An 18,134-nucleotide genomic window follows, 5' to 3' on the forward strand; every position below is an offset into this window, starting at 1 on the left:
ACCCGGATCGGTTTGGGTATTCCTAGTACACTCCGCTTGAGAATCCGCAGCTGTCTGGGGTTCCAATTCTGCGGTCGTCAGGAGCTGCGTAGGCGCCTCACTGAAAACCGGAGAACCGGCAACAGGCCCAGCAGAGGCCTCGGAATCTGGCTTGTTCCTAGGCTGCCTGTCTTTATCCTTGCGTTTTTTTATGCATGCCGGTCGTCGGCTGCTCAGACGGCATGATATAGTTAAATTTCCTACCAAAGTAATGTTGTGCGAAGTCAAAACGGCGTTTGATACTTCGTTTATTAAACCTAGCACAAAACAGACAACCTGTGACATCGTGGTCTGGGCCTAGGCAAGGAATACAATAAGAATGGAAGTCCTTATGAGGTATTTGCTTCCCACAAGAAATGCAATTGTTAACTTTTTCTGACATTGGACTGAGCGCAAGAAAAGGTTCCCCAACAGGGTATTTAGCTTTATTTAAGACTTCGGACTGAAATTAGATTCGAAAATCTCAGGTGTCGGCCGACCGGCACTTGCGAACTGCTTCTGCTTCGGGCACCGCACGGCAAGAAAGACTGAAGAAAATGGCGTCGGATGCCTCTTATATACCACTGACGTCAGGGAAGAAGCGACAGCAACCAATGCTGGACCAAGATTTTGGAACTCAGGCCGACTGCGGGACCGCCTGACTGCAGGATAAACCAAGTGTGATGACTGCAGCAGGGTAACACGATTAACATCTGCAGATGCACCTTGAGGAGTTACTCGGCTATAATGAGTTAACAACTTATAAGCACCCTCTACACTTAAAATTTGCGTCTGCACTAAAAGCAGACAGCGCTGACCAGTAAACAGCAGCAAGGCATGAAACAGTTTGATCCAACTCCTGTTTCTTCCTACTGTCTGCTGCAGTACACATAGTACTTGGGTTAAAACTGCTTCCCTTAGATAGGGAATACGTTAAGACTTCAACCACTTTCCCACTGCTTTAGTGTAATACAACAAATCACTTTTTTTTGTAATCCTTATCTTACTTCTCACTAATTTGTAGTACACAAAAGCAGATAATTTTCCATGCACTACAAAAAAATTACAACCAAATGTGCTCTTGATAAGGATGCCAAGATTCACCTACTGAGCTTCTCGAGGTGAATTTCTTAGCATCCAGGTCTTGAACACAATTTACAATAGGCGACCCGATCATGATACTCTGTTAGACACCGTACAATTTTCTAGCTTTTAAGAAATCTCTGACATGTAGTTGGCTGACAGAGCTATGTGATATGGTAGTTCTAACCAGTTTAATTCAGAGGGCTAGGCAGTGGTGCATCCCATTTCATAGCTTACTGCAAACATTGTTATTTTACTAGCACAGTGCTCAAGTTTGGACAGGCTGCGAGGCTAGAAGGTTAGAGAAGACTGGGGAAAGCATAGAGAAGAATGGCAGGAAAAAATGAGTGGCTATATGTCCTCTGGCTATGTCTAGAAGGTAGATTTTTACTATGTTTAATTTCTCTAAATCATCTGGATTTCTAATACCATGAACGGAATGGACCCCATTCCCAAGTCAGGGTAAAATTACTGCTTTGATCTCTAATGTTAGCATGAAGTGCTCTTCTCGGCACCCAATGTGCCTAGAACTGACTCCTTCTGCAGTTCATACAAAGTTACATGTATTGGTGGCATAATTAAATACAACTGTAGATTGCTTTAATTTTTTAGACCCATTGCTCCTACTACTACTGGAACAGAGTATCCGCCTTTCACACTGCTCTCGTTTTTTCCTGCAAAGCCTGTTAATTTATGACCGTTTCTGTACTTGAAACGACGTAAATTGCTAGGTGCAGCAATTTTAATGACAAATGGTACTTTTATCTTTTTTTCACGACATCTATTTTTATCTATCTTTTGAACTTTTGGTAATGGGTGATCCCATGTGATGGACACAATCATTCACTGTGATTCAGGTTTCCAATGCTTCGCAGCTACTTCTCAATTGAAGTGCTTGCAAAATCCCAAATTTAACAGTCTTGCCACATTATTATGTCTTTTAGAGTACAGGGTCTCTTGGCGTGAATGTATTACACACCCAGCAACAAGGTGAGAGACCATTTCCAAACTTTTTTTTTATGTATATAGAATTTACATTTATCTGTTCCTCTGCATGTTCAATGGACTCCAGTTTCAACTCGCCTCTCCTTAACCAGGAATGATTAACACGAGGTTGTTCCAGGAGATCTCTACACTTACAACTATGTTTATGGATTTTCTACATATCTTTCCTTCTCATCTGATCCTTCTACTTATGTTTTTTGGCACATTTTGTTGCTGTCCGATTTTGTCTACTTCTGATTTTATTTCCATTCCTGCTCTATACTGGAATGTTGCTGCTACACAAAGCAGAAAGGTCATCTTAGACTTCCTTTCTTCACGTTTTATAACTTTCACTATGCTTGGATCTGATTAGGTATGATGTATGCAGTCCCACAAATGCAGATCTATACATGTAATTAATTTCGAGGAGGTGTCACATACCTCCTTCAGTGTGTGCAATATATATATATATAATCTTGGTATACGCAGACTTTTATACATCATTTAAATAAGCGTAAAACAGTTTTCTTGTTTTTCAGTCCAACACCTTTTGATGCCAGTCAATCAAACCCAACTTTAAGTTATAACAGGAAAAGCAAATTCGTTTACAGCTTTGACTTTATTCATAGGATGACACCGCTGTTATCAACATTGGTTTTAATCTTCTGAAGTACTCCTTAGAGTTTTATTCGCATTTATGTTTTACTGCTGATCTGAGAGGTTTACACTATATAATGCATCTAGTCTAACCATGTGTGACATAAGGTCAAATTTCAACTGGTTATCTAAGATGACACCCAAAAATGTTGTATGGTTTACTTAATCTATCATGGTGCTGTTGACCGACATAATGAAGAATACTGTTGTTTTGGTACAGATGTGCTTTGGAGTAAACAGGGGTAGTTTAGCTTTTAAGGTTTGGTAGGAGTTGAGAATTTAGCCATGATTCAATCAAAAAAGGACTGTTTTACAAGGTCCTGGAGTTCAGAGAGCGACTTGGCAGGGCAGAGTAGGGTCTAATAATCAGAATATTGAACCAGGGTAGCATTTTTTTGCAGCAGTGTAGAGGTCATTAATGAACATGTTGAAAATTAAGGGACCTAGTACTGATCTTTGAGGGATACACCAATATTTACTGGCGAGAAGGTGGAGAGAAAATTTTTCAATTTCACTGCCTGTGCTCCATTTCAGAGACAGCTATACAGCCACTGTAGTGAAGAGCTGGTGAGCCCTCAAGTGAAAGTTATACATAATTGCTGGTGGAAGACCGTATCAAAAAGGTTTTGGTAAGTCTAGAAAGATACTGCATACTAAGCTTCCAGCATTCCAATGGGTTTTGACAATACTAAAGAAGTACAGTTGTGTACACGTACCATAAATGTGGATGTTGGATAGTAGTCACTGTTGCAGTCATCACATTTGGGTTATCCCTGCCAGGGTAGCCCTCGGCTGGCCCGAAAACCAGAGACTTGGTATTTCTGCATCGGCTGCTGTCGCTTCAAGACTGACATCAGGTCATCGGTAGTATAAAGTAAGGCAGCCGATGCCATTACATCAGTTTTTCTTCCCTAACTTGTCAGGAGCCCCCCCAAGTAGGAGACTGGTTCTGGTGGAAGAACCCCACCAGTGGAAAATAAATACCAATAGGTCCCTTGTAAAGAAAGAGAAGGGGGATGGAGGGAGGGAAACCAGGACTGCAACAGTGAACACACTCGAACATTTACATTTATGTTAAGTGTACACAACTGTACTATGTTCGTGTTTCACTGTTGCAGTCATCACATTTGGGTCGATTCCCAAAGCTGAGGAAATGGGTGGAGGCAGTCAAGGAAACTAGGGGCAGGCTAGGATGCCCTGCAAAACTGCAGATGCAAACCCTGCCCTGGATTTGGAGAGGCAGGGGTACTGTATGGTAAATGTGCAAACAGATGTCCAGGTGGCAGCCTCCAGGATGTCCCTAGTGGTGACTCCTCTGCGGAAAGCTGCAGACGTGAAGGCTCCTCTAGTGGAGTGTGTCCTGACCCCCCTGGGGGTGGGGGCTTTCAATGTTGTTTTGTAGCAGAAATGGATGCAGTGTGCTATCCATTTGGAGATTGCTTGGAGATGGCTTTGCCTTCTGCCCCTGTATCAAAGCTAACCAGCAATTGATCAGACTTTCTGAAGGATTCAGTCCTGTCTAGATAGAATCCAAGCTGTCTGTGCACATCTAGAGAGTGCAGAATCCTTTCCCCTTATTCTGGGGATTAGGAAAGAAGGTGGGCAAATGAATGGATTGGCTGAGAGCCACACTGGACACCACCTTGGGCATGAAGGATGGGTTAGTTCTGAGGGATACCCTGTCAGCATGGAGGATGATGAAGGGTTCCATAGCCATGAGCGCTTGCAGCTCAGACACTCTTCTGGCTGAAGTGATGGCCAGAAGGAATGCTTTCTTCCAAGAAAGAAATTTTAGCTTTGCAGACGAAGCTAGTTCAAAAGGGGGCAGGATGAGCTTTTGCAATACAAAGTTAAGGTCCCAAGCTGGAGTTGGTGCCCTTCTGGGCGGCCTCAAGTTGCTAGCCCCACTTAGGAACAGTTTGATCAAAGGGTGTGAGAAAAGGGACTGTTCAGTGGGAAAATGAGCAGAAATAGCAGAGGCATGAATTTTTATAGAGAAGAAAGAGAGGCCACTGTGTAGTAGGTCAGCTAAGTAATACAGGATGAGAGCAAGAGAGGGCTGTGCCGTATTGGCTCCCTTAAGTCTGGATCCAGGTGCAGAACCTTTTCCATTTGTCAGCATAAGACTCTCTGGTGCTAGGGCATCTGGCCTCACAGATAACATCTAGAACCTGTTTACTGAGGTTGGCAGATTGGTTCGGGGTTAGGGAATAAGCCAGGCTGCCAAATTGAGTGTCTGCAATTGGGGATGCATGAATTCCCCTTACCTCTGGGTCAGGAGGTTTGGACTCCCGAGGAAGATATCATGGGGGTAGTGGGGACAGGCTGCACAACAAGGGGTACCAGTCCTGCAGGGGCCAGTCAGGAGCTATAAGAATGGTCCTTGGTTTTTCCTTCTTTATTTTGAGCAATACCCTGGGGGTGAGTGGTAGTGGAGGAAAGGCACAGACCGATAGATTGACCCAGGGGAAGGACAGGGTATAGACTTTCCAAGCCATGCAGTGATGCCCCCTGGTGCAGAATTTGCTGAGCTGATGGTTGGTGTGGGAGGCAAAGAGGTCGACCTTCGGGGTGCCCCATTTCTGAGTTATTAGGGTGAAGGTTCTTCTGCTGGGCTGCCACTCGTGAGGGTCTGCTTAATTGGTATGTCAGAGAGTTGAGACAGCCTGGTAGAAATTGCGCTAGCAGGTGCAGTTGCACGGCAGACACTGTGTGCCAAAGGGTCATGGCCAGTCTGCATAGAGGGTAAGATAGAGTCCCTCCCTGCTTGTTGATGTACCACATCACAGTGGTGTTGTCTGTTTTGATCAGGAGAGCCCCTGAAGAGAGAGTAGGGGCTTGAAAGTTATCAAAGTGTGCTGCACAGCCATCATCTCTTTTTGACTGATGTGCAGAGGGAATTGCTGAGGGCTCCATTGGCCCTGTATGCACCTGCCATCCAGGTGTGCACCCCAAGCATAGTCTGATGCGTCTGTGGTGAGGGTCTGGGCGTCGGGGGTGGTGAGAAAGGCAGTCCCTTGTTGTAGGAGCATGCTGTTGCCCACCAAACAAAATCTTTTCTGAGGCAATGAATTCTAGGTAAAAGAGTTTCCACGTCTTTGAGAGTGTTGACACCAAAGTATTTTTAGGTTCCACTCAAGTTTCCTCATATGCAGTCTGGCATATGGAATGAGTAGTATGCAAGATGCCATGAACCAAAGAGTTTGCAGGATCTTCCTTGCAGATAGCTGGGGCCTGGTGGCTAGTTGAGTGAAAGAAGCAGGCAGTCAGGAAAATTTGTTTCTCTGGTGTATGGTATGCCATCTGGGATGCTGTGTCCAGGCTTGCTCCCAGGAAGATAATCCTTTGGGTGGGCACCTGTTTGGATTTCTTTTCATTGACTGTATATCCTAGGGAGGTTAGTAGGGTCTTTACAAAGGCCAGGTGCTTGACCAGCTTTTCCTGGCTGTCTGCCTGAATAAGGCAGTCATCCAAGTATGGGTAAATCTGAAAAATTTCTTTGTCTGCAAAAGGCAATGGCCGGAGGCAGACATTTTGTGAAAACTCTGGTAGCAGTAGATGAGCCAAAGCGAAGCGCAGAGAACTGAAAGTGTTGAGATCCTGCCCTGACACGGAGATCTTTCCTGCATGATTCCCCGATAGGAATGTGTAAGTAGGCCTCTTTTAGATCTAGGGTGGCTAGCCAAGCATCCTTGGAGAGCATGGGTAGCAGCTGCTGGAGGGTGAGCCTTTTGGGATCACCTGGAAGGTGTTTAGAATGGATAGATCGAGCATGGGGTGCCAGGTGCCCTATTTTCTGGGTACCAGAAAAAGTCTGGAGTAGAAACCTTGGCCCATCTGTTCTGCAGGAACGTGCTCTACTGCCAACATAGAAAGCAGGGAAAGGATTTGCTTTTGAGCCTCGGCCCACTGGTTTGGTGGTAGATCTGGGAACCTTTCTGGGGTGTGGAAGGAAAATTTGTATCCTTTGTCGAGATTACTTGAAAACTTGTATCCTTGAGACACTGTTCAGAACCCAGTGGTCGTTGGTAATGGTGGCCCAGGTTCTTGCGTGAAAGGAGAGTTTTCCTCCTAGGGGTAAGTGCAGGTGGGCAAAGGGAGGGGGTGGGGGAGGGGAGTCATTGTGAATTCTTAACATAAGGGGGTGACTTAGAACTCCCTGGTTTTGAAGCGGAGGTAAGTCCACTGCTTAGAACTCTGCATTCCCTGTGGCTGCTATCTGGTGGGGTCTGGGCTGGACTGGCTTAGTGGAAGCAGGAAAGGAGCAGCGTTTGGTGGGACAATGCCTGCTGAACCTAGGTGGCTGGACCTGCAAGAAATCCTTAACTGTTAGATAGATTTTGCTTTTTCTGCCATCTTTAAGACCTCTTCTACCTTAGTGCCAAATACGTTATCTTTGTGCAAGGGGGCATCCAACAATTTAGATTTGACATGGTCTGGGCAGGGGCTGTTCCTTAAGCAATGCATGCCTTCCAATGACTGATCCAGTGACTGCTGCCCTGCAAGAAGCTTCTAGGGTGTCAAAACCACAGTGCAAGGTGCGTTTAGTTACTTGACTTGCAGAATGCATTAACTCTTATAAATCTTTTGATTCTGCCCAAGCAGGAAAGGAAGATATTGTTTGTTTAAGGAGTTCCAGGGTATGTTGCTGAAATTTCAGCATCTGGAACTGACAATTTAATGCCCTGATAGCAAGCGTAGCTGAGATGTATACTTTTTTTTTTTTTTTTTTTTTTTTTTTTTTTACCACATCTGTCCTGTGCTCAGGAATCCATACCTGAGGGGGTGGAACTCTTAGCAGAGGCTGCTTTAATCCCATTAGGCCCTTGAGAAATTACCTCAGGGTCAGCAGTAGGATTTTAAAAAGAAATTTGTGCGAGTCAGGGACTCTATAGTACCAGTCTAGTTTTCTGGGTGCAGGAGGGAGGGTGTCAGGAGACCAGCTGGATTCCAGGAAAATAATCCTCCACAACATCCAGGATTGGGGGGGTGGCCAAGGGTCTCTTTTTAGACTGAGGGCAGTCTTGACTCTCCCATTGGAAATGCTCCCTTAAGTTATGCAGGGTTTCCTCAAAGGAAAATTCCTCTGGGGAGAGGATGAAGGAATGGAATCCTCTGCATCAGAATCCTCATAAGTAGAGAGGGGTTGCATGTCTTCATATTCAGATGCATCAGATTCATCTGACTCTTGTTCAGAAAAACTACAGGGAACAGTTATCTTCCTTTTGGAGGGGGTAGCTTGGCTTACCCTGATCAGCATGATAAGGTCTTCCGCCATTTTAAGCATTTGAGACTGAGGCAAGGAAGCAGGTGCCTGAGAGTGGGTTGGTTTCTTGAGTGTGGTTCGTACCCTAGGCCTTAGAAATTTGTTTTTTGAAAGAACGGTAGTCGCGAAAGACGACGTCGGTTTGTGTCAAGAATCGGCAGTGTGAAGGACTTCCTAGGAAGTCGGTGCCTGCTCAGCGGCTCCGGATCCATCCAAGGTAGAGCTGACCACAGGATCCTTAGTCTAAGAGTTTTGCGGCATACCGGACTCTGAAAGGGTCTCGGTAGCGGCCTGCGAATCCACAGAAGCAAGCATCAGGGGCTGCAAAAGCGCCTTACTGAGGACTGGAGAACTAACTACTAGATTAACAGAAGCATCGTTGGTAGGTTTGGACCTGTGCGGTCTTTATCTTTACGTTTTTTCGGAAGATCTGCTGTCGGATGGCTTACCAAAGCCATATCAGAATTAGAGGACTGTAAGCAAAAATATCTGGCTACAATAAGGGCCTGATGACAGACAGATCTGCTGTTGAACAAAGCACAGAAGCGACAACGGGGGACATCGTGGTTTGGGGCCTAAACAAGTGACGCAATAAGAATGGAAGTCCCGGTGTGGTATTTGCTTTCCACAGGCGAAACAATTAACTTTTTCTGACATCTGGGCAGGGGCTGTTCCTTAAGCAATGCATGCCTTCCAATGACTGATCCAGTGACTGCTGCCCTGCAAGAAGCTTCTAGGGTGTCAAAACCACAGTGCAAGGTGCGTTTAGTTACTTGACTTGCAGAATGCATTAACTCTTATAAATCTTTTGATTCTGCCCAAGCAGGAAAGGAAGATATTGTTTGTTTAAGGAGTTCCAGGGTATGTTGCTGAAATTTCAGCATCTGGAACTGACAATTTAATGCCCTGATAGCAAGCGTAGCTGAGATGTATACTTTTTTTTTTTTTTTTTTTTTTACCACATCTGTCCTGTGCTCAGGAATCCATACCTGAGGGGGTGGAACTCTTAGCAGAGGCTGCTTTAATCCCATTAGGCCCTTGAGAAATTACCTCAGGGTCAGCAGTAGGATTTTTAAAAAGAAATTTGTGCGAGTCAGGGACTCTATAGTACCAGTCTAGTTTTCTGGGTGCAGGAGGGAGGGTGTCAGGAGACCAGCTGGATTCCAGGAAAATAATCCTCCACAACATCCAGGATTGGGGGGGTGGCCAAGGGTCTCTTTTTAGACTGAGGGCAGTCTTGACTCTCCCATTGGAAATGCTCCCTTAAGTTATGCAGGGTTTCCTCAAAGGAAAATTCCTCTGGGGGAGAGGATGAAGGAATGGAATCCTCTGCATCAGAATCCTCATAAGTAGAGAGGGGTTGCATGTCTTCATATTCAGATGCATCAGATTCATCTGACTCTTGTTCAGAAAAACTACAGGGAACAGTTATCTTCCTTTTGGAGGGGGTAGCTTGGCTTACCCTGATCAGCATGATAAGGTCTTCCGCCATTTTAAGCATTTGAGACTGAGGCAAGGAAGCAGGTGCCTGAGAGTGGGTTGGTTTCTTGAGTGTGGTTCGTACCCTAGGCCTTAGAAATTTGTTTTTTGAAAGAACGGTAGTCGCGAAAGACGACGTCGGTTTGTGTCAAGAATCGGCAGTGTGAAGGACTTCCTGGAAGTCGGTGCCTGCTCAGCGGCTCCGGATCCATCCAAGGTAGAGCTGACCACAGGATCCTTAGTCTAAGAGTTTTGCGGCATACCGGACTCTGAAAGGGTCTCGGTAGCGGCCTGCGAATCCACAGAAGCAAGCATCAGGGGCTGCAAAAGCGCCTTACTGAGGACTGGAGAACTAACTACTAGATTAACAGAAGCATCGTTGGTAGGTTTGGACCTGTGCGGTCTTTATCTTTACGTTTTTTCGGAAGATCTGCTGTCGGATGGCTTACCAAAGCCATATCAGAATTAGAGGACTGTAAGCAAAAATATCTGGCTACAATAAGGGCCTGATGACAGACAGATCTGCTGTTGAACAAAGCACAGAAGCGACAACGGGGGACATCGTGGTTTGGGGCCTAAACAAGTGACGCAATAAGAATGGAAGTCCCGGTGTGGTATTTGCTTTCCACAGGCGAAACAATTAACTTTTTCTGACATCGGTTAGTGCAAGAAAAAAGGATCCCCAACAGGGTACTTAGCTTTAGAAGACCGGCACTCATGCAAACTGCTTCTGCTTCGGGCTCCACGGCAAGAAAGACTGATGTAATGACATTGGCTGCCTTACTTTATACTACTGACGACCAGACGTCCGTCCTGAAGCGACAGCAAGCAATGCAGAAATACTAAGCCTCTGGTATTAGGGCCGACCAAGGGCTACCCTGACAGGGATAACCCAAATGTGATGACTGCAACAGTGAAACATGAAGAACATTATTTAGTAATGCAGTAATTGTGCTGTGATGAGGACAGAAGCTGGTTATCAATTAGACAGTTGAGAAGTTCTGTACGAATACATTTTTCTGACATTTTGATAGAGGTGAAAAAATAACATTTGGCCTACAGCTTTAAAGATCTTTAATGATTCAACCTTTGGGTAGTGGAGAAATGCTGATGGAAGTTATTTGATTGAGGTAAGACATCAGGTCTTGATTAGTCACCTGGCTGGTTAATAACTGCACAGTCTGTATAAAGTGGTTACTGAATTAGTTAGCTATGGTACCATTTTGTTTCAGTGTTTGTTGTTGGCTATTGTAGCTTGCCCTAGACTTAACAGTTTATGGTCTGAGGCCTAAAAAATTTTTTGATTATTAATGTCTATATTTTGACGGGAGTTGTTTTGTTAGGTTTCTTAGTTGTCTATGTTCTACTAAAGCAGGAGCTTTTTTTTCTCCCCCTACACCTTGCATATTTAGTCCATTTCAGTTGTTTAGGACTGCCACGGGGCAGAGCTGACTGACACTTTGTTTTGAGGGAAGTCTTGTGTACTTAAAACAGCTAGGAAAATTTTGTTGAACTCAAAAGACAGCATCATCTATATGGAAAGTGTTTAGGGACTCCCAGTTAAGGAGATGTAGTGTATTAATAAAAAAGTGTCTTTGTGTAAAGTAGTAACTTTTCTTACCAGGCTGTAATGCTGTAAGTAAGGTACAGTTTTGTACACTTACCATAAATGTAGATGTTAGGAGTGTATTCACTGTTGCAGTCATTACATTTGGGTAATCTGCTGGCAGGTTGCCCTCAGTCAGCCTGATTAACAAAGTCTTGGGTCCTGCATCGGCTGCTGTCCCTTCTTCCATGACGTCAGGTAGTCAGGGGTATAAAACATGCCGTCGACACCATTACATCAGGTTTTCTTGCCCCAGATGTCAGGTGCCTCCCTAATAGGGAGCAAATAAACACAAAAACAAGTATACCTCCAACCAAAAGCAAATACACCAAAAAGGCTTTTAAAGCATAGTAAAGAAAAGTAGAGGCATAGCCAGACAAAACTAGGGGGCTGGAGGGAGGGTAACCAGGACTGCAAAAGTAAAGACACTCTAACATCTACATTTATGGTAAGTGTACACAACTGTACTATGTTCTTCGTGTTTCACTGTTGCAGTCATTACATTTGGGTAGATTCCCAAAGCTATGGTTGGGAGGAGAAGTTTATACAGCATTACGGCCAGCTAAAAGGCCCTGCAAGACAGCAGTGGCAAAGCCAGCTCTGGATTTAGAGAAAATTGGTAAATGATAATGATTGGTGAAAGTATGCACAGAACTCCAGGTAGCAGCTTCTAGGATATCCCTGGTAGGAACACCTCTGAGAAAGGCTGCAGAAGTAAATGCAGCCCTGGTGGAGTGAGATCTGATCCCCTGGGGGATAGGTTCTCCATGGTGCTTATAGCAGAAATGAATGCAATGGCTTATCCATTTAGAAATGGTTTGTTTTGAAATAGCCTTCCCCTCTGCCCCTGCAGCAAATGCTACCAGCAGTTGTTTGGGATTTAGTCCTATCCAAGTAGAATCTAAGTTGTCTGTGCATATCCAAGGAATGCAGAATATGTTCCTCTTTGTTCTGTGGATTGGGAAAGAAGGTTGGCAAATGAATGGCCTGATTAAGAGCCACACTGGAAACCACCTTGGGCATAAAGAATGGATTGGTCCTGAGAGATACCCTGTCCGCATGAAAGATGATGAAAAGCTCCACTGCCATAAGGGCCTGTAACTCAGATATCCTTCTAGCTGAAGTGATTGCTAAAAGGAAGGCCGTTTTCCAAGAAAGAAATTTTAAGTCTGCAGTAGCAGCTGGCTCGAAAGGAGGTAGAGTGAGTTTCTCCAAAACAAAGTTAAGGTCCCAGGCAGGGGTAGGAGCTCTCCTGGGTGGTCTCAAGTTATTTGCCCCTCTGAGATGCTGCTTGAGCAGAGGATGAGAGAAGAGGGGTGGTTCTGTGTTATAGTGAGCTGAAATAGCTGAGGCATGTATTTTAATGGAGGAAAAAAGACAGGCCCTTGTGAAGCATCTCAGTTAAGTATTGCCAAATCTGAGGTATATTGGGCTCTGCTGTGCTCATCCCTAAAGATTGGTTCCAGGCACAGAATCTTAATCTTTTCCATTTGTCAGCATAAGATTTTCTAGTACTAGGTCTCCTTGCTTCCAAGAGGACATCCATTACAGGTTTGCTGAGGGATGATGAGGATGAATTTAAGTGATTAGCCAGGCTGCAAGGTTCAATGTTGGAAGCTGAGGGTGCAGAATTTGGTTCTCCTGCTGAGACAAGCAGGAAAGGAATCAGAGGCAGGTGCCATGGAGATATTTGTGACACATTGCGCAGGAGGGGGTACCAGTGTTGGTGCAGCCAGTCTGGAGCAATTAAAATCATCCTTGGTTTGTCCTGTTTGACTTTTAGTAGAACTTTGGAGAGCAGAGGCAGAGGGGGAAAAGCGTATACCGATAGGTTTTTCCAGCTGAAGGACAGGGCATCCACTTTCCAGGCTTGTTTGTGGGGAGTCCTTGTGTAAAACTTGTCCAACTGGTAGTTCTGGGGAGAGGCAAATAGATCTATGTCTGGGCTCCCCCATTCGCTTGCCAACATGCTGAAAATCCGTTGTTCCAGTTTCCACTGGTGTGGGTCCATGAGGTTTCTGCTTAGTCTGTCAGTCTGCCAGTGTATTCAATTTTCCTGGCAGGAATTGAGTTTGTAGGTGCACTTGGAAGCTCAAGGCTGTGTTCCACAATGCAATGGTTAGTCTGCCGAGGGGGTAGGAATGTGTACCCTCCCGCTTGTTTATGTGCTACTTAACCGTGGTGTTGGTCTGTCTTTACCATTAGTTGTCCTGGATGAATGTAGTCCTTGAAGACTGTCAGAACATTCTGTACAACTAACATTTCTTTTTGATTGATATAGGTGCATTTGATTTGGGTTCCACTTGCCCTGAATGCACTTCCCTGCCAGATGAGCCCCCCATGCACAGTCTGATGCATCTGTAGTTAGGGTTTGGGCAGCAGGGGGTAGTGTGAATGGTAGTCCCTTGTTTTGGTGGCAGGCCTCTGCCCACCATAGGAACTCCAGGCGTAGGCAAGGTATGATAGGAATCATTGCTTCCAGGCTGTGACAATGTTGACTTCATAGACACCACTGTAGTTTCCTCATATGCAGTCTTGCATATGGAATTAGAAGAATGCAAGAGGCCATGAACCCCACCATGGCTTGCAGAATTTGTCTTGCAGATAGCAGGGTTTTTGTGGCCACTTGGTTGAAGTAAGTTACCAAATGAATTTGCTTCTCTGGCGTGAGGAAAGCTGCCTGGGCAGTTTTATTCAAGCTTGCACCCAGGAATGTAATCTGTTGACAGGGTACCAGTTGTGATTCCTTTTCGTTTATGGTGAACCCCAGACAAGTTAGAACCTTTTTTACAAACGCCAGATGGTTTAACAGTATGCCCTGGTTTTCTGCCTGAATTAGACAATAGTTCAGGTATGGATATATTTGAATATTTTTTTGCCTGCAAAATGCAATCACTGGAGCTAGGCACTTTGTGAATACCCTGGGCACAGTAGACAAGCCAAAGGGCAGTGCAGAGAACTGATAATGCAAGTAGCCTGCTTTGAAGCGGAGGTATCTTCTGCAAGATTCCCTGATTGGGATGTGCAGGTATGCCTCTTTTAAATCTAGAGTTGCCAACCACACGTCTTTGCCTAGCTTAAATCTAGAGTTGCCAACCACACGTCTTTGCCTAGCATAGGAAGTAACTGGAGAAGAGACAGCATCTTGAATTTTGGAATCTCCAGAAAGGTGTTTAGAGTAGACAGGTCCAGGATTGGACACCATGATTTGTCTTTTCTGGGTACCAGAAAAAGCCTGGAATAGAAACCTTGTCCCTTTTTCTCTTCTGGTACCAGTTGAATAGCTCCCATGCTTAAGAGGGAAAGTACTTGTTTTTGAGCCTCTGCCCACTGATTTGGGGGCAGGTCTGGCCACCCGTTTGGTGTCGGCAACGTGTGGAAATGAAATTTGTATCCCTGAGACACTATATTTAAAAACCATTTGTTCTGGGTTACGATTTCCCAGTTCTTTGCATGAAGAGCAATCTTTCTCCCCAAAGGGGCAGTTAAAAGATAAGTGCTTGGGAATTTTAAAAGGAAGTCATTGAGACTGTTTACCACACAGGGGGGTGTCTTGCTATTTCCAGATTTGTAAGTGGAGGCCCCCCACTGCTTGGTTCTGGGACTGAAACCTGGAGTTTTTGCTGTGTCTGGGTTTGGCTTGAGAGGATCTGGAAGGGGCTGGAAAGGACCAATTCTTAGTAGGCCAGCACCTACTAAATCTTGGAGGTTGCACTTGTAAAAAAATCTTTAACAGTTTGCAAAGATTTAGCTTCATCTTCCATCTTTTTAAGAACTTCTTCAGCCTTATTGCTAAACAGGCGGTCCTGATTTAAAGGTGCATCCAACAGTTTAGCTTTAACATGATCAGGCAAAGATTGCTCCTTAAGCCAAGCATGCCTTCCAAGCACAGACCCTGTAACAGCAGCCCTGCAAGAGGCCTCTAAAGAATCAAAACCACATTGCAAAGTATGTTTTCCAACTTGTTCAGCAGAATGCATTAAATCCTGTAAATCTTTATTTTCCACACAGTCAGGAATCAACATCATTTTCTGTTTAAGCAGTCCAATAATATGCTGTTGATATTTTAACATATGAAATTGACAGTTTAAAGCTCTGATTGCCAAGGTTGCAGAAGTATAAACCTTTTTGCCCCATGTATCCAGCGCCCTGGAGTCTCTTTCAGAAGGGGTAGGATTTTTAGCAGTAGAAGCCTTAATGCCCTTGAGCCCCTGAAAAATGGTTTCTGGATCTGCAACAGGATTTTTGAAAAGGAACTTGTGGGACTCGGGAACCCTGTAAGATCGGTCAGGTTTACTAGGAGCCGAAGGCAGAGAATCAGGGGCCAAACTGGATTCCGAGAACACATCATCAACAATGTCTAGTACAGAAGGTATAGCCAAATTCCTATGCTGAGGAAGAAGGAAATCCCTACGCCTCTTTTTTGAATCAGAAAATTCCTGGCTTGTCCAGTGGAAATGCTCCCTTAAAGTATGTAAGGTTTCCCCAAAAGAAAAATCCTCAGGAGGAGAAGCAGAGGGAATGGAATCCTTAAGTAGGTATGGACAAATCCAGGTAATTAGAAGAGTCAGAAGAAACAGAATCCTGATCAGAAGATTCATTATCAAGCTCAGGCCTAGGCCTCTTAGTCGGGGGGGGGGGGGGGGGGTTGACTACCCTGATTACTCTACTCTAATTAGATCTTCAGCCATTTTTATCATTTGGTTTTTAGGCATAGCGTCTGAACATGTGGCCTGGGCGTCGGTTTTTTTAGACATGGATCAAGATTTAGGCCTTAGAAGTGAAGGCGGTGTCGATTTAATATGCAAGTCTGTAGGCCTGAATACACTCTCAGAAGCCAGTGCTTGCACAGCGGCTTCGGACCCATCCAAGGTAGAGACATCCGCGGGTTCCATAAGCGAAGTATCTCACGGCATACCGGACTCCGAATGGGTCTCAGTAGAGGCCTGCAAATCAGAAGTAGCGGGTATCAGGGGCTGCGAAAGCATCTCACTGAGTACTGGCTTAGGAGAAGCGTCGTCGGCAGTTCTGGACCTCGGCGGCCTGTCTCTGTCTTTATCTTTGCGTTTTTTCGGAATCCCAGTAGTCGGATGGCTAACCGACAACATTTCTGGATAATTAAACTGAGAACCAAAACATTTAGAGGCAAAAATGTACCAACGACGGATAGTGCGCTGATTAAATAAAGCACAAAACCGACAGCAAGGCACATCGTGGTCAGGGCCTAGGCAAGGAATACAGTACGAATTAAAATCTTTATGAGGTATTTGCTTTCCACAAGTAATGCAATTATTAACTTTTACTGACATCGGTAAGGAGCAAGAAAAAGTTTCCCCAACAGAGTACTTAGCTTTAAGTTGAAGACTTCAGTTCTGAAACTCGAAAACGACAATTTCAGGAGTCGGCAGACCGGCACTTGCGAACTGCTTCTGCTTCGGGCACCGCACGGCAAGGAAGACTGATGTAATGGTGTTGGCTACATGTTTTATACCCCTGACGTCATGGAAGAAGGGACAGCAACCGACGCAGGACCCAAGACTTGTTAATCAAGCTGACTGAGGGTAACCTGCCAGCAGATTACCCAAATGTAATGACTGCAACAGTGAAACACGAAGAACATCTTACCAGCTAGGAATTATAATTTTACTTAAATTTCACCAAGCATTGCTTAAAAAAAAAAAAAAAATTATCAGTGTTTAGAGGAGTGAAAAAAAATTTAAAGAGTGTGTGTCTTTCTCTCTCTATGTGACAGAAGAGCATTACTGATCAAGAAAGATGGAGGGAAAGCAAACACTTCAACTTATTTCCTCAAGAATTTGGATCCGAAGAGGCTTTTCATTAACAGGCATTACCTGAACAATATACAGTTTGAAGCTACAATGTCTTTATTGATTAACTATAATCCTCAACGACTGAACAGAAAATAAAAGAAAGCAAATAAATGACATTGTGGAAAATCAGGGACAGAGGGGGAGGGGATTGCAATGCTTTGCATTGCATACTTTTCTTCCCCTCATTCATTTGATCACAATGACAGGAAAGGTGTATTGGTCAAAGTCGCTGTAATTGTTGGACGGATGCGCGCACGTGTGTGTGTGTGTGTGTGTGTGTGTGTGTGTGTGTGTGTGTGTGTGTGTGTGTGTGTGTGAGCGAGTGAGTGAGCGAGTGAGTGAGCGAGTGAGTGCACACATGTCCCTGCACACATGTATTTTTGTGTGATTCCATCTGTCTCTGCATGTGTGTGTGTGCTGATATGGAAATACTTACAGTACAGTTGTGTAAGGAAACAGTTTAACCGTACATCTACTAATAAATCACTGTTGCAATAGGCTAAGCAATTTGGACCCCACCCCAGTGACCGTCTAAGCTTTCAAAGGTTAATATCGCCTTCTACCTGCTCTAATCAGGAGCTTACGGAAGCTGCAATAAAAAGGTAAAGCAAAAAATTAGTCAGAGCTTTTAGTCTAGAAAGGAGGCAAGAACCCTGAAAGAGCAATGCTAAGCAAACCCAATGGTAAACTCCAAAAACAAAAGGGTTTGGAGGGTGGCCTGATGGTTAAGGTGTTTGCCTTGCAAGCAAAAGGTGCAGGGTTTGAGTCTCACAAGGGAGAATTGGTCAGGCTTAAAATGGCTCACAAGGGCAGTTAGCTTAGTACTAATCTATGAACCTATATACACAAGGGTCTATACACCCACAACCTGGCAAGACAAAAAAAGGAAACATTCAAAATAATGAGGCTAGAGGGTGGGGCGGCTACTTCAACAGTGATCTATTAGAACATCTACTGTTATGACAAGTTTACTTACCCAACTGCACTACGTTCGACTTTTAGTTCACTGCTGCAGTAGTCCCAACTCTTTAGGTCGATTGCCATATCTTAATAACCAAGAAGGGAGAAGAAAAAGTAAACCAATAATCCAGAAGCTCCTGGAGCACAGTCATAGCAAAGCCTGTCCTGGTCTAGGAAAATCAATCCAATTTTTAATGTTTTGTAAAATTTTGTCCAGAGAACTAAACTGCTGCCTCTACAATATTTTAGT

At 44.5% G+C, this 18,134-nt stretch overlaps 1 protein-coding gene across 1 annotated transcript in view; it reads right to left on the minus strand.

Annotated features, from left to right (window-relative positions):
* The window catches only part of TRIP12 (thyroid hormone receptor interactor 12), a 3,849,287-nt gene extending 3,831,366 nt beyond the window's left edge, over window positions 1–17,921 (minus strand). Inside the window, exon 1 of the mRNA XM_044071052.1 lies at window positions 17,901–17,921. The gene's annotated coding sequence lies outside the window, so the exon portion shown is untranslated. The remainder of the gene's footprint in view (window positions 1–17,900) is intronic.
* Window positions 17,922–18,134: the final 213 nt, after the last annotated feature.

This window comes from Protopterus annectens, chromosome 5.part0 (assembly GCF_019279795.1).
Source record: "Protopterus annectens isolate FY-2018-M chromosome 5.part0, PAN1.0, whole genome shotgun sequence".
NCBI lineage: Eukaryota > Metazoa > Chordata > Ceratodontiformes > Protopteridae > Protopterus > Protopterus annectens.